This window comes from Mustela putorius, unplaced genomic scaffold, assembly GCF_011764305.1.
Source record: "Mustela putorius furo isolate JIRA1106 unplaced genomic scaffold, ASM1176430v1.1 tig00000145_pilon_pilon_pilon, whole genome shotgun sequence".
Classification (NCBI taxonomy): Eukaryota; Metazoa; Chordata; class Mammalia; order Carnivora; family Mustelidae; genus Mustela; species Mustela putorius.
This window is the reverse complement of record NW_025421294.1, coordinates 1,053,887-1,072,215: the sequence shown is the minus strand read 5'-3', so window position 1 is coordinate 1,072,215 and position 18,329 is coordinate 1,053,887. Positions and strand designations below refer to the sequence as shown.

Sequence of the window (18,329 nt, the reverse complement as noted above, 5' to 3'; positions counted from 1 at the left end):
TTAGATAACACACATTTGTTATCTCCCAGTGTCTGTGGGTCAGGAATGCAGACATACCTTCACTGGGGGTTCTGATTTAAGATCTCTCATGAAGCTGTAATCACTGTGTCCATCAGGGCTGAGGTTTCATCTGAAAGCTTTCATGGGGAAGGATCCACTTCTAAGCTCACATGGTTGCTGGCAGGATTTAGTTCTCTGTGGCTTAGGACCCAGTGGTGATTAGTAGAACTGGAAATAAAAACAAGAAACCCAGTCCAGAATATCTCTTTTAGATATTTGATTTATTATGAAATATTTAAAAATCATGAAATGACTGCATAGACTAGTACAACGATCACCCTTGTATACCACCCAGCTTCATAAATGGTCTGACATATTCCAGGAATGTTTTCACTTTGCTCTATTTCTTTTTAATGAGGAAGCAGTTATGTGGAAGAAAAGGATGATATTGTCATGGTACTAATAGGGCAAGTTTGTTTGTCTTTACCTCTTTTCTTTCTACAGTTATGATGGGAGGTAAAGATTCTATTCAAGCATGAGTCATGGCATGATGCATGTCAGTACACGTAGCTAGTGAGGCCAAGCCTGGAAGATTCACAGGAGAGGTGAAGGGTGATCCTTTTTCCAAAAGCCTCAAAAGAGGAGCAAGGTGCTCACCAGTAGGTGTGTAGTAGGAGGACGGATGGTTTTGCATTTGCACCACCATCCATGAAATCATGCTGGACATAAACCTGAGGGTATGCCTGGCCCAGCAGATACCAAAAGCTGCTACCTGTGGAAAGTGCTGAGCAGAATCCTCTGGTGTGGGTCTTCCCATCTCCTTATTTTGGCCCAAGTGATCAACTAGGTGTTGAATTCCGTATGGGAAGTTACGGTCGTACCACAAAGATTACAAAAGTGCTTGCAGAGTCTAGGGATCTGCATTGTCCTTGTTAGGGTTTCAAATGGTTTTGGAAAGCATGCTAAGTAAATCATAGGGTCTTCAGGTCCCAGGCTCAATGGATTGGAGGAACAAACGAGGTTTCAGGAAGGCCAGCCCCAGCTACGCCCAACAGGCTTTGATAGATATTATCCTGCTACTGCTTAAGTGTTTGGCTCTTATTTATTTTATATATGCTCATCCCAAAGTTCTCTGCATTTCTTTCACAGTCAGTTAAAAAAAAATCTCACTTGTGTCCAAAATACTTATAAGAATATTTAAACCTGCTTCACTGATCCAGGAAATGGTGCTTGGTAAAAACTAAAAATAAACCAGAAAGGCTCCAGCAAGGTTTCAGTGGCAGAATCCAAGGAGTTCGAGGGATTTCCAAACTTGGCCAAAGGCTTTCCTGATTTTCTATTTCGAGTTCATCCACGTGTGGATTTTCAAAATCTGAAGATCATTTCTTCCTTTTCCTGATGTTGAAAATAGAAGAACCCTGGCTTAACTTTGGAGCAGATTGTAATTTACATTTTGGTCCTTCTGTGATGTGATGATGAATCAGGCAGTAAAGGGCTTGGCCATCAGAGTTAGGCAGCCTGGGTTCAAATCCCAGTTGTCACTGAGTGTCTGTGAGACATTGCGTAGGTCACTTGCCCTCTCTCAGCTTGTCATCTTTGTCTGCCAAGTCAGGGTTGATATGAGGATTAAATGAGATAATGTGTGAATTTAACATGGGTCCTAGAACACAGTAAGTGTTCAGTAAACAGTAGCTCTTACTCTACTCCTATTGTAGTAAACATAACCATCTTTTGACTTTCTGTAATGGTCCTGGAAATGAAGCATTGTTATTCCAGATTTGAGGAGGGTATAAATATGCATACCTTCTATGTCAGAGGCTACTAATTATTGACTGACCTCTTTCCTCATATTCCTGAGCTTTTAGCTAAGACCACATTCCCCATCCTTCCTTGCAATTGGGTGATGCCATGTGACTAAATTCTAGCCAAATGTGAACAGAAGTCATATGTCCCCTTTCTAGGCCTGGCCTATAGAAATCTCCCATAAACACTTCTCCATGCTCTTTACCTTGGGAAGGAGATGGTTATGATGACCTTAGAAACCATATAATGAAAGTGGCAGAGTCACTGTTGGTCTGAAACTTTGAATGGCAGCTGGGGAATGGAGACAAGTCAACCTCCACTGAGGAGGAATGCCCATCTTATTTACTCTGAGGTAAATAAATCTCCGTGGTGTTTGAACCATCTTGTATTTTCTTATTTGTTATAGCATCTAGTTCCAAATGCCTAGTACTGTCTTGACTACTGCCTTTCTTAACTAAAACTCCTGGCTTTATTGCTTTCTGTTTCCTATTTGAAATTCCTGAAATGAGTAAAAGAGTTACAGTATAAATGTTGAGGGACCCCACTAACCAACATGTATGTCTAGGAGCTTCTGTTGATTTTATGGATCACTTCCGCTTTTTATTTTCTAAGACTTCTTTATTTTATTTTCTTGGGGAGTAAACCACACCGAGACAGAATTTTCAGAATGGATGTGGGAGGGCTCAGATTACTTGGATTTTACTGTTCTTGGCCTCAGAGCCTTAACTGTGGCAAGTAGTGTTCACCTAGCCATGGACTTTCCTTTGAATATACTCCAAAGGGTTCATGAAAATAAAGACATATTAGGAATGTCTGAAATCATTAATAGAAATTAGATACAATCTGGCACACACAGTTAATTGCAAGAACTTTAAAGAACATTTGGTGAGTTTTCATGTCAGTCTCCAGTTCCTGCTTACCACAGAACTTCAATCACCCTTAACCAAGGAGGTTAAGGAAGGAGTCTCTACTCTGAGGTAATCTCTGTCCTCTTCTGTAGGTCCCCTTTTGCTCTTGTCCCCAGGTCACCTGGTGTCACAAACAACTATCCTTCCTTCCTACCTCCCTGTATCCCTTCCTTCTCTCTGTCTCTCTCCTTCCTTTTCCTCTTTTCCTCCCTCTCTCCCTCCCTCCCTTCCTCTCCCAGCTTCTCTTTCTTTTCATGTACTTGCTTCATATACTGAATCTTACCAATGAATGTTTCCAGACAGCTCTGCTCTGCTCCAATACACTGGCAAATATTGGCTGCTTCCTTTACCTGTTGATAAAATGGCTGACTGTTAATGAAAACGACTCACTTACCAGAGCCCTCTGGCGGCATGCCCTCTTTGTGCAGTAGTGATAAGAATAAAAAGTTTTAAGCCTCCGCTTTGGAGAAGAATGTCATGTCTTGCTTGGAGTCTGAAAAAAAGCTCCACACTTAGATAGCACCTTGATACCTCCTTAACTACATGTCACTTCATTAGCCATCTGTCCAGCAATAGGCACTGAAAAAGTTACATTCCAGGCCGTGTTTTTCATCCCAAAGGGCTTGGCTACAAGCTGCATTCTAAGATTTTATTCTAAGGGCTTTCCATCAAAGAAGTCATTGTGTAGATAGGAGATAAAACCATAAACCAAAATTTCCTCTTGGGTTTCCTAAATGCAGGAGGGCTTCCCCGTAAGGGATCTAGGAGCAGTTCTGGCAATCCGGAAACAAGTGTCAAGAGGTGTACTAAGGGGTTGTTGGAATTTGAGGGAAGGATCCATCAAGTAAACTGGATGTTATGTAGCTCATAAATAAATGTGTAGATGGACAGAGAAAGCCTTGGATTGTCAGTGGGTCAGCACTGTTCATTAAAGAGCAGAACCATAATCACAGCTATCGTCTCCCAGGACTCACACTGTAGTTACAAAGATTAAATTTAACTCAAAAGAAAGGAATTTGTATGAGGGAGAATTCCAAAATCCCTTAGCCTTCATATTCCAAAAATATTTTCTCATGGAGAGAATTCCAAGATACATTGTAAAACAGAGATAAAACAGATTTCTAATTTTTTGGATCCTTATTAGGAAAACTCTCTCTGAAATTATGATAGAGCAATAATAAATTTGGACAGGTAATGAATAATTAATTAAGACAAGTCTTAAATTAGAACACCACTTAACGCATATTCAGTCCATTTTGTCCTGGAACTTTTGACTGTTGGCAGCAGTTTCATACTGCACTAAACTGGAGGTGAAGTTTTTCTTAAAGAATTCTCCATGGAGGGCTGCCTCTGTGGCTCAGTAGGCTAAAGCGTTTGCCTTCAGCTCGGGTCATGATCCCAGAGTCCTGGGATTTTCTTCCTCTCCCTCTGCACCTCAATCCCTCTCTCCCTCTCTTAAAAAAAGAAAAGAGAAAGAGAGAGAAAAGAAAAGAAGAAAAAAAGAATGCCTTGTCTTCTACCATAGGGATTCGGGGGTCCACCGTGAGGCCGAGTCTGCATTTTTCACAAGCATTCCAAGTGGTCAGGGAAATTTGAATTTTTAAATACCCTAATTTTCCTAGTTACTCTGACTTTCCTTTTCTGTTTTGTGTTTTGAAATCTCACAACCCTTTGGGATTGGGCTTTTTTTTTTTTATAAGTCATGCTTTCTGATTCTCTGTCCTTCCAGAACTACTCTGAGATTATACACCTGGGCTTATGCAGGCTCAGCACTAAAGCCAGGAAAACAGAGTGTAAGGTCTCATAGCCAGACACTCTAAGATGGAAAATGCCTCAGTTAGGAGCGACGGAAGAGGCTGCTAAATAAAATATTAGTGGTAACATAGTATTCTGTTGAAGATAAAATGGGCATATAGTCAAAGACAAACTCAAAGGAGTACACAGACCCGAAGGAATCATGCCAGAGAGGTGAGATCCCAGAGCAAGCCGAGGCTCGCAGAAAATGCTAAGGGCAAAGCAAGGGCTTTTTGGAAATTACTGAGGGATCAAAAACAATGAAGAAATAAAGGCCAGGAGCAGATGATGTAATGTTGACCGATGACAGGGCAAGCAGCACGGCTTCTTTCCTGTTTTTCTTCCCTACTCTGGCAGGGACAGGGATCTCTAAGCTGAAATGTGCAGAATAAACATGACTTAGAGAAAACATCATCCAAACATAGGAGAGGGGGTGGGAAAGAGGATCCTACTGGCACAAAGCGAGTGCAACTTTTAAGACCAGGTGAGTCACATCGCAGGCTACCTAAACTTGGCATTAGAGTCACAAACCTGGTCTTGGTTCTCTTTAAAGAGAAAGAGATGCTAAATGAGTACAGGCAAGAAAATCTCCTGATTTTTTTCTCTGAATTTTTTTTTTCTACAAACAACAGATATAACCCCCCTGTAAAATCCTAGAAGAGATACCAAATCAGAGCATTTGGCAGAACTTGGAGAAAAGAGTGGGGGTCACCAGGGTCTAGCAAAGGCTCTGCAGAAATCCAGTATCGACGTCAGACTCTATCCCGAACATCTGCTCAGTGAGCCACTTGTAAGGAAAGAGGACCCCACCCATGGAAAGAGGCCTTTTCAGAAACCCAACCACTTAGCTCAGTCTCTGGACGCAGGTGGTTTCTGTTGCTCTCCATGCCTCTTTCACATCATGTGCATTCATGTCACTCCTTATGTATTCTGTAGAAGTTGCCAGGGGGCGAGTTTCCATCTGGCTTCAGATCCCGGTGCTGAGATCTGGCCTGTCTCCTTGGTTTGCATTGGACATTCAGCTCTGCTTCTGACTTCAGTGTCCCATTTGACTCCACCTTCTCCAACAGCCTACCACTGCCTAACCAGTCCATATTCTGATGTCTCAGCCCCCTTTCCCAGCTCAGTTTTTACCATAGTAACTTCTGGATTCCCACCCCATGCTCCAAGAAATAAGTCCTCACAAAGTTCCTCAAGTTATCCGCTATCAAAGATTTAAATGATACCTCACTGGTCCAAAGCTGCTAAGAATGTATAGTTGCCTGAATGATCACACCCAAGACTACTCTCTTACAGACAGATCTCTCTGGTAGATAATTAAAAATGGACTGCCACCCTAGTCAATATTTTTATTAAAATATTAATAAAATATTATGGGTGAAGGCATAGAAGTTTGGATTTTCATGTATACAGATCATATAGATCTTGGAGGAGAATATATTGGAAGGGGAAATTGAGATTCAAAAATATGGATAGCGAAGAAAGTAACACTCAATACCAGACAAATGTAAAGTCTGGTCCTTAGGTGAAAAAAAAATCAACTGCACGTGCCTGGCCTTGTGACCATTGACCATATTAACATGAATCAATGTGAAAATCACCTTAACACTCCATGGGTCACTGGTACAATGTGCCTACCAGGAAGCTGATGTCTTTATCAGCTGTGTTAATAAAAATATAGACTCAGTATTAAGAGAAATAATTATCCTACCAGCGAAGGACATGTGGACAAATCCTACTGTCCCAATGATGACACAACCCTGAAGTAATTATAGAGGGCAGTTATGTCATAGAATGAGCTGAAGCTGGCAGAAATATACTCTTTTAGGCTTTTGATCACATAGGCTGCTGGAATTAATTGCAATAGAGGAATGGTAAAAAATATAATAAATAACATGTGGATTTCATTCTAAGCATATATCCTTGTAGGGGACACTGGTAAAGAAACACATCCAGGTTAGTGCTGTGCAAGTCATATCCCAAGATTGATATTCAGTCTGTGTGATATTTGGCTATTTAGCCTGTGGATGCAAAGAATGGAGAGAAGTGATCATGCATCAGATGTTTTGATGGGGTCTCATACAGAAGGAGAATTGGTCTCATTCTCACAGGGGTAGATGGGGGACCCAAGGGTAGAAGCTGTCAGGCTCTAAGCACCAATACCTCTGACCTGTGGTTATGTCCCAGATGCCTTGTGAGCTAGTGAGAACTTGGGTTGAGGCCATAGGCTTCTGGTGAGGCATTGCCCTTCTTGGGTGTCCCCGCTTCCAGTACTCTCTGCTTTGGAGGAATGAATCACTCCTGGTACTTCCCTCATAGGGCTTGCTCAGTGTTGTCATCAGGAGAGCTTCTGAGGGCAGAGCCTGAGGTTGTGGAGAAGGGAGTCAGGTCCCTCTGCAGGCTCAAGGACCTCTTGAAGGCAGTGCCTAGACCCTGGACCCTTAGTGTCCACCAGCCTGGAGCTGGGGGACAGATCATTGGCTCTCCTCAGGCTCCACTCAGAGGAAGGACCTGCTAGGAAGCAGTGTGCCCAAAAATGCAAACAGGTTCCTGGCAACAGCATCTCCCCTGCTTGGCCAAGCATCTGATGAAGAAGAGATGGGGTGTGTGTGTGGGGGGAGAATAGGAGAAAGAACAAGAGTTGGATAGCAGAAAGGATAGAAGGAAAAAGGGAGAAGGAAAGGAGCAAACACCACCACCACCCCTTGTGCTTTCATCTGGCGTTTGGCACTTGCTGGCATCTGAGTACCACCAGTTTCTGACTTGGTAAGAATCTACAGTGAAGGAATGGCCCAACAAAGGGAAAAAAGTGAGTTAGTTATACTATCCAGATCCCTCTTTGATCTTCCCAGCTGGTGATTTTACCAAGAGGAGAGGGACATCTGGGGAAGGAGATGAGGACCAGGACCTCTGTAAAAATTTACTTCGGGGCCACCATAGTAGTACCTTAATATGGAGGTTCTTAAGAGGGGAGTGAGGGGGAGCTGTAAAGCAAGATCATCCCCCCTGGGATAATTTGCAATGTCTGGAGACATTGCTAGTTGTCACATCACGGGGAAGAAGGCTTGCTTGGCATCGACTGGGCAGAGGCCAGGGATGCTGCTCTATTTCCTATACTGTACACAATGGTCCCCACAACAAAGAATTGTCTGACCCCAAATATCAGTGGTGCTGAGGTTGGGAAACCATGCCTAAACGGGATTTAACACTGGAGGCCTCCGTGCCCAGGGCTACCCATTGGAGCCAAAAGTTTCTCACAGCTTTCTGCTCTCATAAGTGAGGGATTTGAGGATCAGAGAGTAAAGGAGACTTGTCCAGGGACTCTGGCCTTGGGTTGAGATGAGTAAGAGCCTTGGAGTAAGACAGAATAATTTAAAATCTCAGTTCAGTAAATTAATATAGTGCAGCTTGGGCAAGTTGCTACACCTCTTAGTCTTTTTTTTTTTTTTTTTTTTTTTTTTGACTTGTTAAATGTGCATCACATAACAACTCCCTTACAGTATCATTTTAAGGAATATGTGAGATAATGCATGTAAAGTGCCTCACATAGCATATGGCATATAATGAATGGCACCTCTAATGAGTAGCAGAGCTAGAGGTAAAATCTTGGCTCCCACCCCCAAGGTCTATTCTCCTTCCATTGTATCACCTTAATGAGTCCCAACCAAGGCTAGTTCTGGGAGGTTGGCAGGGCAGTGGTTTTGAGTTCTGGTACATGACCCAGGTGGGCCTGAATTCAGTGTCCAGCTCTGCCACTTTCAAGCTGAGAAATTACTCCCGCCCCCCAAGTCTCAGTTTTCTCATGTATAAAATGGGACAATGCTAATGCCTGCTTTATAGTTTTGTTGTGAGATTTAAAATGCGAATTCATACCAAACACTTTATGCCAGAGTGTAGAATGTAGTAAGGAATCATCGTCCATTAGTTGTAGTTCATTTGTATGGCAGGCGGTCTCTCCCCAAAATGGCTGCCATAGTCTCTTTCATTGAATGTGCTCTTCTTCTGGTGCAACAGTAATTCATCTTCCACAAGAGATGGATCTGTTTTTTCGTGAATGTAGGTGGACCTATGGCTCTGGAGGGGGTGGGAGGAGTGGCACTTTGTGACTTTTGAGGTAGGCCATAAAAAAGCAAGGCAGCTTCAGCGTGCTTCTTTTGAGATGGTCCCACTGAAATCACCCAGCCTCCATGCTGTCAGGAAGCCCAAGCCACCCCATGGAGAGGGCCGCTTGAGGGCTGACAGACTATGCGAACCTTTCCAGACATCTGAATGAGTCATTGTAGGAGTGGAACCTCCTGTTCTAGTGAAGCTGCCCAGTTGACACTGAATGGAGAGAAATGAGCTCACTTCACTGAACCCTGTCCAAATGACAGATTAATGAGCAAAATCAATTATTTGAAACCATTGAATTTGAGGGACAGCTTTCTATTTAGCAAGAGTAACTGGAACAATATTATTTTTATTAATTTCCAAAAGAGAAATTTTCCCTCTGCCCATTTCACCTGTCTCAGTCTCAATATCAACACCAGGAAGAGAAGTAGATATAGCAGGAAATGTTGCTGCTTCTCCCCAGATTGGTGTTTCTTCTGAGTATCTGGAGATAATCACATGGTACCACCACTGTGACTATGATAGAAAGTAAGGAGCCTGAGGGTTTATATGGGGACACTAATCTCTTTTGGGAACAGATTAATTCCAGGGCCTGAATGTCATCGGATAGCTTGTAGACAAGGGTTCCTAAGAGCATAGACTCATTATTCTTTCCTTCCTTCTGCTTTGGTTTCTGCTATGGATGTGGGAGGAGGAATGACCCTTTCACCCATTTGAGTTTATTCAGTCCTCCATGCCTCACTTGTGGTCTTGAAGGATGTGAGATGAGGACAGAGGACAAGATCTGAGGATGAATGGAAGAAAATCTTTGTCCTTCTTAGGAAAGCAAACCAATTTTTTATACCAACTATGGTTTATGAGTGTGTGTCTGTGTGAGATGGAAGGGCAGGGGGCAGTGTTACTGAAATTAGAAGTTCAGAAATTTTCTTACTCTCTTTCCCGAGCACAGGAGTTGTTGGCAATCTCTTTTTACCCCAGTGGAAAGTTATCCAGCATGACCACTCAGAGCCTCAAGACTGCTAGACCCAGAGAGAGATCTTCTTGTGGGGTGAGGGCCAAGTGACAACTCTGTGCTTCATTCACCAAGACAAACTAGCTTTTTTTGTATTTTGCCAGAAGGATGGAATAATAATTAGCTGTCTACTCAATCCCCCTGGGAGCTCCACTGAGGCACTAGTGAAAATGACCTCAGTTTTCTTGGCGCAGGTGTCCAAATCTGGGATCTCAGGTTGGGGGAAGGGCAGACAGTGACTTGTTGGTTTCTGGAAAATTGACAATATGTTAGAAACACAACTTCCTTGTGTGTCAAGTGGGAGAATTTGACAGTTCTGAAAGGCTCACGTGCCTTGTCCTCTGCCTCCTCCACTTACATGTCTCTTTTCTTGGAGAACCCTCAGAAGAGCTCTGGGTTCCACTCTAGGATGTCCTCAAAAAAATTACTGGGAAGTGGATTTCAGACCCCCTTGGTATTTCCCAATGACCCTGGCATTAGATTCCTACTATGGAAATGGTGGGGAGAAAATACTAGAGTGTGACTGAAGGGTACTTTTATTTTCAACAGAAAACAACTGTGGACTTCTCAGTGCCTTTCCAGGCCCGGCTGGTATGAAGACTGAGCCTAACACCTTTGCAAAGTGGCATTTGAGTGATTTATAATGAAGACAAACCTAAGGTAGGAGTTTTTTCCTTGTTTTCCTTACTCAGTTCTTCCTGTGTAAAAAAAATAAAATAAAATAAAATGGCGTGTTTCCTAATGATACTAACTTAAGAGGGAGTGATTTCTAGCATATTGCACACATGGGTTATGGAAGTCAGGAATTTAGCCTGTACAAGGTATCCAGGAAGGATGTTTACTGCAAGTGTTATAGTTTGATATTTTAAAAGGTGGCTGAATGGTTTGTGAGCTGAATGGGGCAGTGTGGTGGGAAAGAGTGACCTCTCTAATATGTCTCTGGGGGAGGAAGATGGTGCTAAGAGAATCCACTGCGGGGAGACCAGACCATGAATCACACCGGCATGAGTGGGCTTGTTGGCGAAGAAAGTACTCAGAGCACTCAATGGCATTCAGTGGCTTTCCGGGGGAAGGAGTAGTGTCTGCCCCTCTTTGCTGGGTCATGATGACTTCATTTTTTGGCTTTTCAGAGTTGGCTGTGAAAATAGCCTTTTACCTCCAAAGAATCAGTTAAATCAGACAAGGAGTACAGAGAGCAGTGTGAGGCATCTGCTTCCTTTTAGACTTCCTAGGGAGCATGAGGGACAAATTTGTGAGGCCCCAACAGCAACACCACTTTGTAGATCCCTGGGCAGAACTGCTAGTGAAGCGAATACCTCTGAGGAAAGTGAAAGGAGAGCTCTCCTCACCTCACCAGGAAGCTGTCCATCACTCACTCCTCCTTAGTCAGACCGAGCTTGAGCTGTGAAATGGTTGGCTGATGGCTTGGCAAAATGCCCTTCTTGGTTGGGTGCCCCCCTTCCCTGGTGGTCACAAGGGACTGGACTTTACCAGGGAGTGAGGTTAGACTATAGCATGACTGAAGTCTCCTTAACTGGCCCTATTGGGGATCTTGGGGCAGCTCCAGGCTGCCCTCACCATGTGACTGGCAACAGCAGTGACTCAGCTGGAAGGAAGAAGGAGCTGGTGTCATCAGCTGTTGTTAGGAAAGAACAGAGGAGCCTGGGGGAAACTCTCCAGTCCTGAGAGGACGGGAGGCACGAGGTAGGTTGCCTAGTAACCGTGCCAGCACCTCTCTTCACCCGCCTTTCAGGCTGCTGGCGCCTCTTGTCAGCTCCTATTTCTCATTTTTTTCCCTCAGAGCTGCCCTCCACACAACTTTTAAGCAGATTTTACCTGGCTAGAAACGCTCCTGGGGGTGTGGGATGTGGGTCGGGGGCAGCCAGAGTACATTTTCTTCTGGATCATGGAATGTCTCCCAGAGTTCTGGTCTGGATTGGTCTTCCTGAGGGGAGGACAGTAATATTTCAGAACTCACATGCTACAACCCCCATCTGGGTTCAGATTCAGAGCCAACACCTATTAGATGTGTAATCTTGGGCAAGTTTCTTAATTCCTCAATGTTTTAGTTTCTCTTTCTATAAAACAGGGAGAATAATAGTATCTACCTCAAGTGAGGCCATGTGAGGATTTAGTGTGGATAGTTAAATAGATAGGAGGTAGATAGACAGATAGACAGATAGACAAACTTAGTATAGTGCCCCATGTGTAGAAAGTCTGCATATTTGTCCGTGATTAATAGTTCTGGAGGACAGCCAGACACAAAAACTTGCTCTCAGGTAGCTGGGGAAGGATCCCCAGAGCTCGGGTTTCTCAATGGTGTGTCTGGTGATCGGAGATCTGGCTCCAGGCCTGGTTCTAACAGCAGCTTGCTGTGGGGTCTTGGGCAAGTAGCAACTTTCCTTGTCTGCCCTCAGTCTCCTCATTTGCAAGCTCAGAGGACGGGACTGGAAGGACCTGAATTTATTCACATTCTGCCTTGCCTTACAACATTGGGTTGTAGATTGAATTATGAACAACCTCTGTTGCACAGTTATGGGGGAAATTAGAAAATGAGGCAGTGAGTGGAGCTTCTCGTTGAGCCCAGAATGATGGTTTGGGGGAGCCATAAAAACAGTCACTCACTGTAGCCTCAGGACTGTCTAAAGTCAGACCTGGTGAGGGGCCAGAGAACCCTTCTCATGGCTAGATCTTTTCATATTTTTTCCTGGTGATTGCCCTAGGGATTACAGTATGCATACCTACCTTTTCACATTGTATTTAAATTTAATATTTGACCATTTCAAGTAGAATGTAGAAAGCTTACGACTATATATGTTCCTTTACCCTCCTCCATTATGTTATACATGTCACAAATGTTACATCTGCAGACATTAAGAGCCTCCTACTCTCCAGCGATGGTAAAACTCTGGCTTTTAATAATCACACACATTTTGAAAGTCTAAGAGGAAAAAAGTAGTTTATTGTGTCCATTCAGATGTTCACCATTTCTGTTGCTCTTCCTTCTCCAAAGTTCTAATTGTCCCTCTGGGATCATTTCCTTCTATCCAGAAGAACTTCCTTTAACATTTATTTTAGAGCAGGTCTGTTGGCAATGAAACCTTTTTTTCTTCCTTGATCTAAGAATGTCTTTATTTCATTCCTGAAGGATATTTTCCTGGGATGTAGAATTCTGAGTTGACAGTTCTTCTGGTCTGCATGTTTGCTGTCAGAAATCTGCAGTGACATTTTTATTCTCCTACTTGTAACAAATTGTTTTTCTCTATCTGCTTTCAAGATTTCCTTTGGTTTTTACAGTTTGAGTATGATGGCTTCATTTGGATTTGTCCTGCTTGATGTTCCCTGAGCTTCTTGCATCTGTAAATTTATGTCTTTCACTGAATTTGGGAAGTTCATTGTCATTATTTCTTCAAAAACATTCTTTCCATACCAGTATCTTTTTCTTTTCCTTAGGGGCTTTGAGCCCCTAAGGATATTACAACTTTTTATGTTGTTCCACAGGTTCTGAGGCTCTTGTAGTTTTTCAGCCTATTTTCTGTCTGTTCTTTTTGTTTCATTTTTTAATTTAAAAAATTTTTTTGGAGAGTGAGTGTGCACATGAACACATGCAAATAGGTGAGGCAAGTGTAGAGGGGGAGAGAGAGAGAATTCTAAGTTCCACACCCAGCATGGAGCCCATGTGCAGCCCAATCTCATGACCCTGAGATCACGACCTAAGCCAAAATAAAGATTGGACACTTAACCAACTGAGCCACACAGGTGGCTCATCTGTGGTGGTATGCTCACAAGTGTAGTTACCATCTGTCCTGATGCATTGCTATTATAATGTCATTGCCTGCATTCTCTATGCTGTACCTTTTATTTCTATTGTTCATTTAATAATGGGAAGCCTGTATCTCTCCGTACCCATCATCTATTTTTCCCATCCCTCTTCCCCCTCCTTTAGTAACCATCAGTTTTTCTCTGTATTTATAGGTCTCATTCTGCTTTTGGTTTGTTTATTCATTGGCTTTGTTTTTAAAATTCCACATACAAGTTAAATCATATGCTATTTGTCTATCTCAGTCTGATTATTTCACTTAGGATAACACCCTCTAGGTCCATCCATGTTGTTGTACAAACCATAATCTCTTTTTAATGGCTGTATAATAGTCTGCCACACATATATCCATTTGTCTATTGATAAATGGATACTAGGAAAGTAGGTTGTTCCATATCTTGGCTATTGTAAATAATGTTGCATTAAACATAAGGGAGCATATATCCTTTCAAATTAGTGTTTTTTATTTCTTTGAGCTAATACCCACTAGTAGAATTATTGGGTCATATGATATTTCTATTTTTAATTTTTTTGAGGAATTTCTATGTTGTTTTACACAGTGGCTGTGCCAATTTATACTCCCAACAGCAATGCACTCATGTTCTTTTTTTTTTTTTCCATGCCCTCACTAACACTTATTATTTCTTAGTTTTTAAAAAAAAATTTTTTATTTTAACCATTCTTCTCACAGATATATATAATCTCTCATTGTGGTTTTTAATTGCATTTCCCTAATGATGAGTGATGTTTAGCATCTTTTAATGTGTCTGTTGACCATCTGTATGTCTTCTTTGGAGAAATGTCTATTCAGATGCTCTGTCCATTCTTCAATTGGATTATTTATTTGGTATTGAATTGTCTGTGTTCTTTATGCATCTCTCCAACCACAAATGGTATGAAACTAAAAATCAGTCCCAAGGGAAAAAAAATGGAAAAAAACTACAAACATGTGGAGATTAAACAACACAATATTAAACAACCAGTGGGTCAATGAAGCAATCAAAAAATAGATCAGAAAATACATGGACATGCTTCCTCCTCTCTCTCTGTCTGCTTGTGATCTCTGTCAAGTAAATAAATAAAATCTTTAAAAAAAAGCTCATACCTATTTTTCTTAAACTATTTGAAAAAATAGAAGAAGAAGGAAAGCTGCTAAATACATTCTATAAGGCCAGCATTACCCTGATCCCAAAACCAGAGAGGCACCATGAAAAGAAAAGAGAAATAAATAAAAAGAAAACAACGGGCCAATATTCCTGAGGAATATGGATGTAGAAGTTCTGAACAAAATATTAGCAAATTGCATATAGCATTACATTAGAAGGATCATTCACCAAGGTGAAGGAGTATTTATTTCAGGGATGAAAGGATGTTTCATGGTTCACAAATCAATCGACATGATACAACATATTAACAAAACAAAACAACAAAACAAAGGACAAAAATAATATAATATAAATATGCACAAAAAAGATGACAAAATTCAATATCCATTCATAATAAAAATTCTCACATAGTAGGTTTAGAGGGACATACCTCAACATAATAAAACCCACACGTTATATCATACTCATTGGTGGAAAACAGAGTTTTTCCTCTAAGATCAGGATATAGACAAAGATGTCCACTCTCAGCACTTTTATTTGACATAGTACTGGTTGTCCTAGCCACAACAATCAGACAAGAAAAAGAAATGAGGTATCCATATTGGTAGAAAATAAGTTAAACTCTCACTATTTGCAAATGACATAACACTATACCTAGAAAATCCTAAAGATTCCACCAAAAAACTAGTAGAATTAGTAACAAATGTTTTCAATAAAGTTGTATATACAAAATTAATACCCAGAAATTGGTAGCATTTCTGTCTGTTCTTTAGATCAGAGAATTTCTGTTTATGTATCCTCAAGTTAAGGAATACTTGTTTGGGTTCTTTTTATTTTTTTTTCATTTTTTTATTTTTTATTTTTTATAAACATATAATATATTTTTATCCCCAGGCGTACAGGTCTGTGAATCGCCAGGTTTACACACTTCACAGCACTCACCATAGCACATACCCTCCTCAATGTCCATAATCCCACCACCCTCTCCCTACACCCTTCCCCCCAGCAACCCTCAGTTTGTTTTGTGAGATTAAGAGTCACTTATGGTTTGTCTCCCTCCCAAACCCATCTTGTTTCATTTATTCTTGATGTGGTATATATACACAATGGAATATTATGCAGTCATCAAAAGAAATGAAATCTTGCCATTTGCGACGACGTGGATGGAACTAGAGCGTATCATGCTTAGTGAAATAAGTCAAGCAGAGAAAGACAACTATCATATGATCTTTTTATTTTTTTGAAGATAGACTCCGAGTCTGTCTGGTGAACTTTTTATTTTGGATAATGAATTTCTCATCTAAAATTATAGAGTGATTATAAAAGATATTTTAAGGTATTTGTTTGCTCATTCGAATGTCTAGGTTGTCTTAGAGTTGGCATCAGTTTGTTGTCTCCTCCTTTGAGAATAGGTCGGATTTTTTTCCTGGTTGTTATGTTGGATAATTTTGGATGATATCCGAGACAGCTTGTACATTAAGTAGTAAGACTCTGGGTCGTGTTAAAATCCTCCAAAGAATGTGGAGCGTTTTGTTGTTGTTGTTGTTTAAGATTTTAAGACAGAGATCACAAGTAGGCAGAGAGGCAGGCAGAGAGAGAGGAGGAAGCAGGCTCCTTGCTGAGCAGAGAGCCCAATGCGGGGCTCAATCCCAGGACCCTGAGATCATAACCTGAGTTGAAGGCAGAGGCTTTAACCCACTGAGCCACCCAGGTGCCCGGAGCGTTTTGTTTTAGTGAGCAATCATGCCAGTTAGGTTTAGATGGCAAGTTCTGAGAATGCTGGTTGCATTGCCCATTCAGTTTTCAAAGGCTTTGCTGTACTTCTTGGGATGTGTTGCAATGTGCACACTTGGCTCTGAGCTCAGGATTTGTGTTGGCTTACCCATAGAAATGTATATCCTTCCTGAACTAGCTTACATTTATGCTAGCATCTTATATAACTATGGTACATTAATCAGAACTAAGAAATTGACTTTGATAAAATATTATTAACTAAACTGTAGACTCTATTCTAATTTCCCAGTTTTTCTGTTTATGTCTTTTCTCTGTTTCAGGATCCAGTCCAGGGTGTGCCACATTATGTCTTCTTAGTCTCCCCCAAAACTCAACAACTCCTTAGTCTTTCTTTGGCTTTCATGACTGATCCTTTTGAAGAGTGGTGGTCCGATGTTTTATAAAATGACCCTCTGTTTAGGTTTATCTGGTGTGCTTTCATTAATAGGCTCTGGTTATGGATTTTTGGAAAAATATCACAGAGGGGGAAGTACTCTTGTTATCCCCTGATATCTGTGAGCACATGATATCAACATGATTTATCACTGGCGATGTTAACCTTGATCATTTTGTTAACCTTGATATTGTCCAGGTTTTCCCACAGCAATGTCACTGTTTTTCTCCTTTCACACATAATTCGTTAGAACCAAGTCTGTACCTCTAGCCTCTACCCAAGGGGATGGAGCACCACTCTCTGGAGGGCTGGGTATCCAAGATTTTGTGATCATGTGTTAAAACCATCCTAAGAGTTAAGAAATGTGTAGATAAGTATTTTGAAGGTATGTTTCCCCTTAAAGTTTGCCCCATTAATTTTAGTATTTCTCAATGGATCCTGCTTAGAAACCAAGATGTTGGTGTCAGTATGCTGGCCTGTCAGTTTCTCTCCCAGAAGACAGAGCGAGGAAACACACAGACGTATACTCATCAGTGGAACCTTACAGCCTTTGGTTCAGATCACTCCTAAAAGCAGTCTCCTGTGAGGTGCCATTATCTCCCTTGCTTTATGGCTCTTCTCGTACACAGCTTATATCCTCTACCACCTCATAAGCTTTTACAGAATGCAATTCATGCCTTAGGAATTTATATAACCACTCTGGTGCCTAGCACATACTAGGAATCTGGTCTGTGTTCATTGTATAAATGAGTTGTTGCGATCACAGGCTTCATGTCTCTCTTTCTCTCTCTCTCAATGGCAAGAGTCACAGGTGTTGATCGGAGGATTAGTATTCAAAGTTATTAAAATCACGTTTTGCCGTTCCACTCATGTGGAACACCGTGGTCCTTTGCGATGCTGGAAGCAGGAAAGGTTCCTACGTGGTTATTGAAACAGCTGCCATTCCGAGAGCTCCGATCGGTCGCCTGGCAGGGGACAAGCTGTGCTTGGGTTTGGAGAGCCCATATTTAGCTCTCCCACAGATGCCCGAGGCTGCCCCCCGCGGGCCCTGTCCCACCACCTCAGTCCCACTTCACCAGTGGCTCTCAAGCACATGAGAACAAATATTTTGTGCATTCACCAGTCTGCTCCTTCAGGCTCCTTCAGGGTTCTGTGAACTCAGGGACCATGATCATCATTGCACGACCCTGGGAGCTTTTCTACCTGTCAGCTTGGTTTCATATTGGCAAGCCTAACTGTTGTTAGCTTCTGGTTCTCACTAAGGCCCTCTGGGTAGGCATCTAGAGTATCTCTGTTTCTGGTTGTTTCGGATTCCTCTCCTGTGCCCTGTCCACTCCTCCCACCGGCTTCCTACCTTGCTCTCGGGTTAGGAGGCAGGCTGCCGATAAGCAGATGCACAGCTAATACCCAGGGAAGACTGCAGGTGTGTGGGTGTGTGTGTGCGGGGGAAGGGGTGATGGTGTTGGACTTGGCTTGCTGGGGAAGGCTGCAGCTGGGGCTTCCGGGGCCCAGACAGTGGCTTTCCCTTCTTGCTGGACTGTCTTCTCCCCACCAAGAGGCCAAGTGGCCTGAGGTTTCCCAGTGCCTGGACTGGGCGCCAGAGCCTGAA

The 18,329-nt window shown here is 42.1% G+C and overlaps 1 long non-coding RNA gene across 2 annotated transcripts in view; it reads left to right on the top strand.

Moving 5' to 3' along the window:
• LOC101676360 overlaps positions 1-18,329 on the top strand; it is a 177,198-nt gene that overhangs the window by 99,199 nt on the left and 59,670 nt on the right. For both annotated transcript variants that reach the window (XR_001181566.2, XR_006605311.1), the window contains exon 3: positions 10,177-10,287. This is a non-coding gene — a long non-coding RNA (uncharacterized LOC101676360). The remainder of the gene's footprint in view (positions 1-10,176; positions 10,288-18,329) is intronic.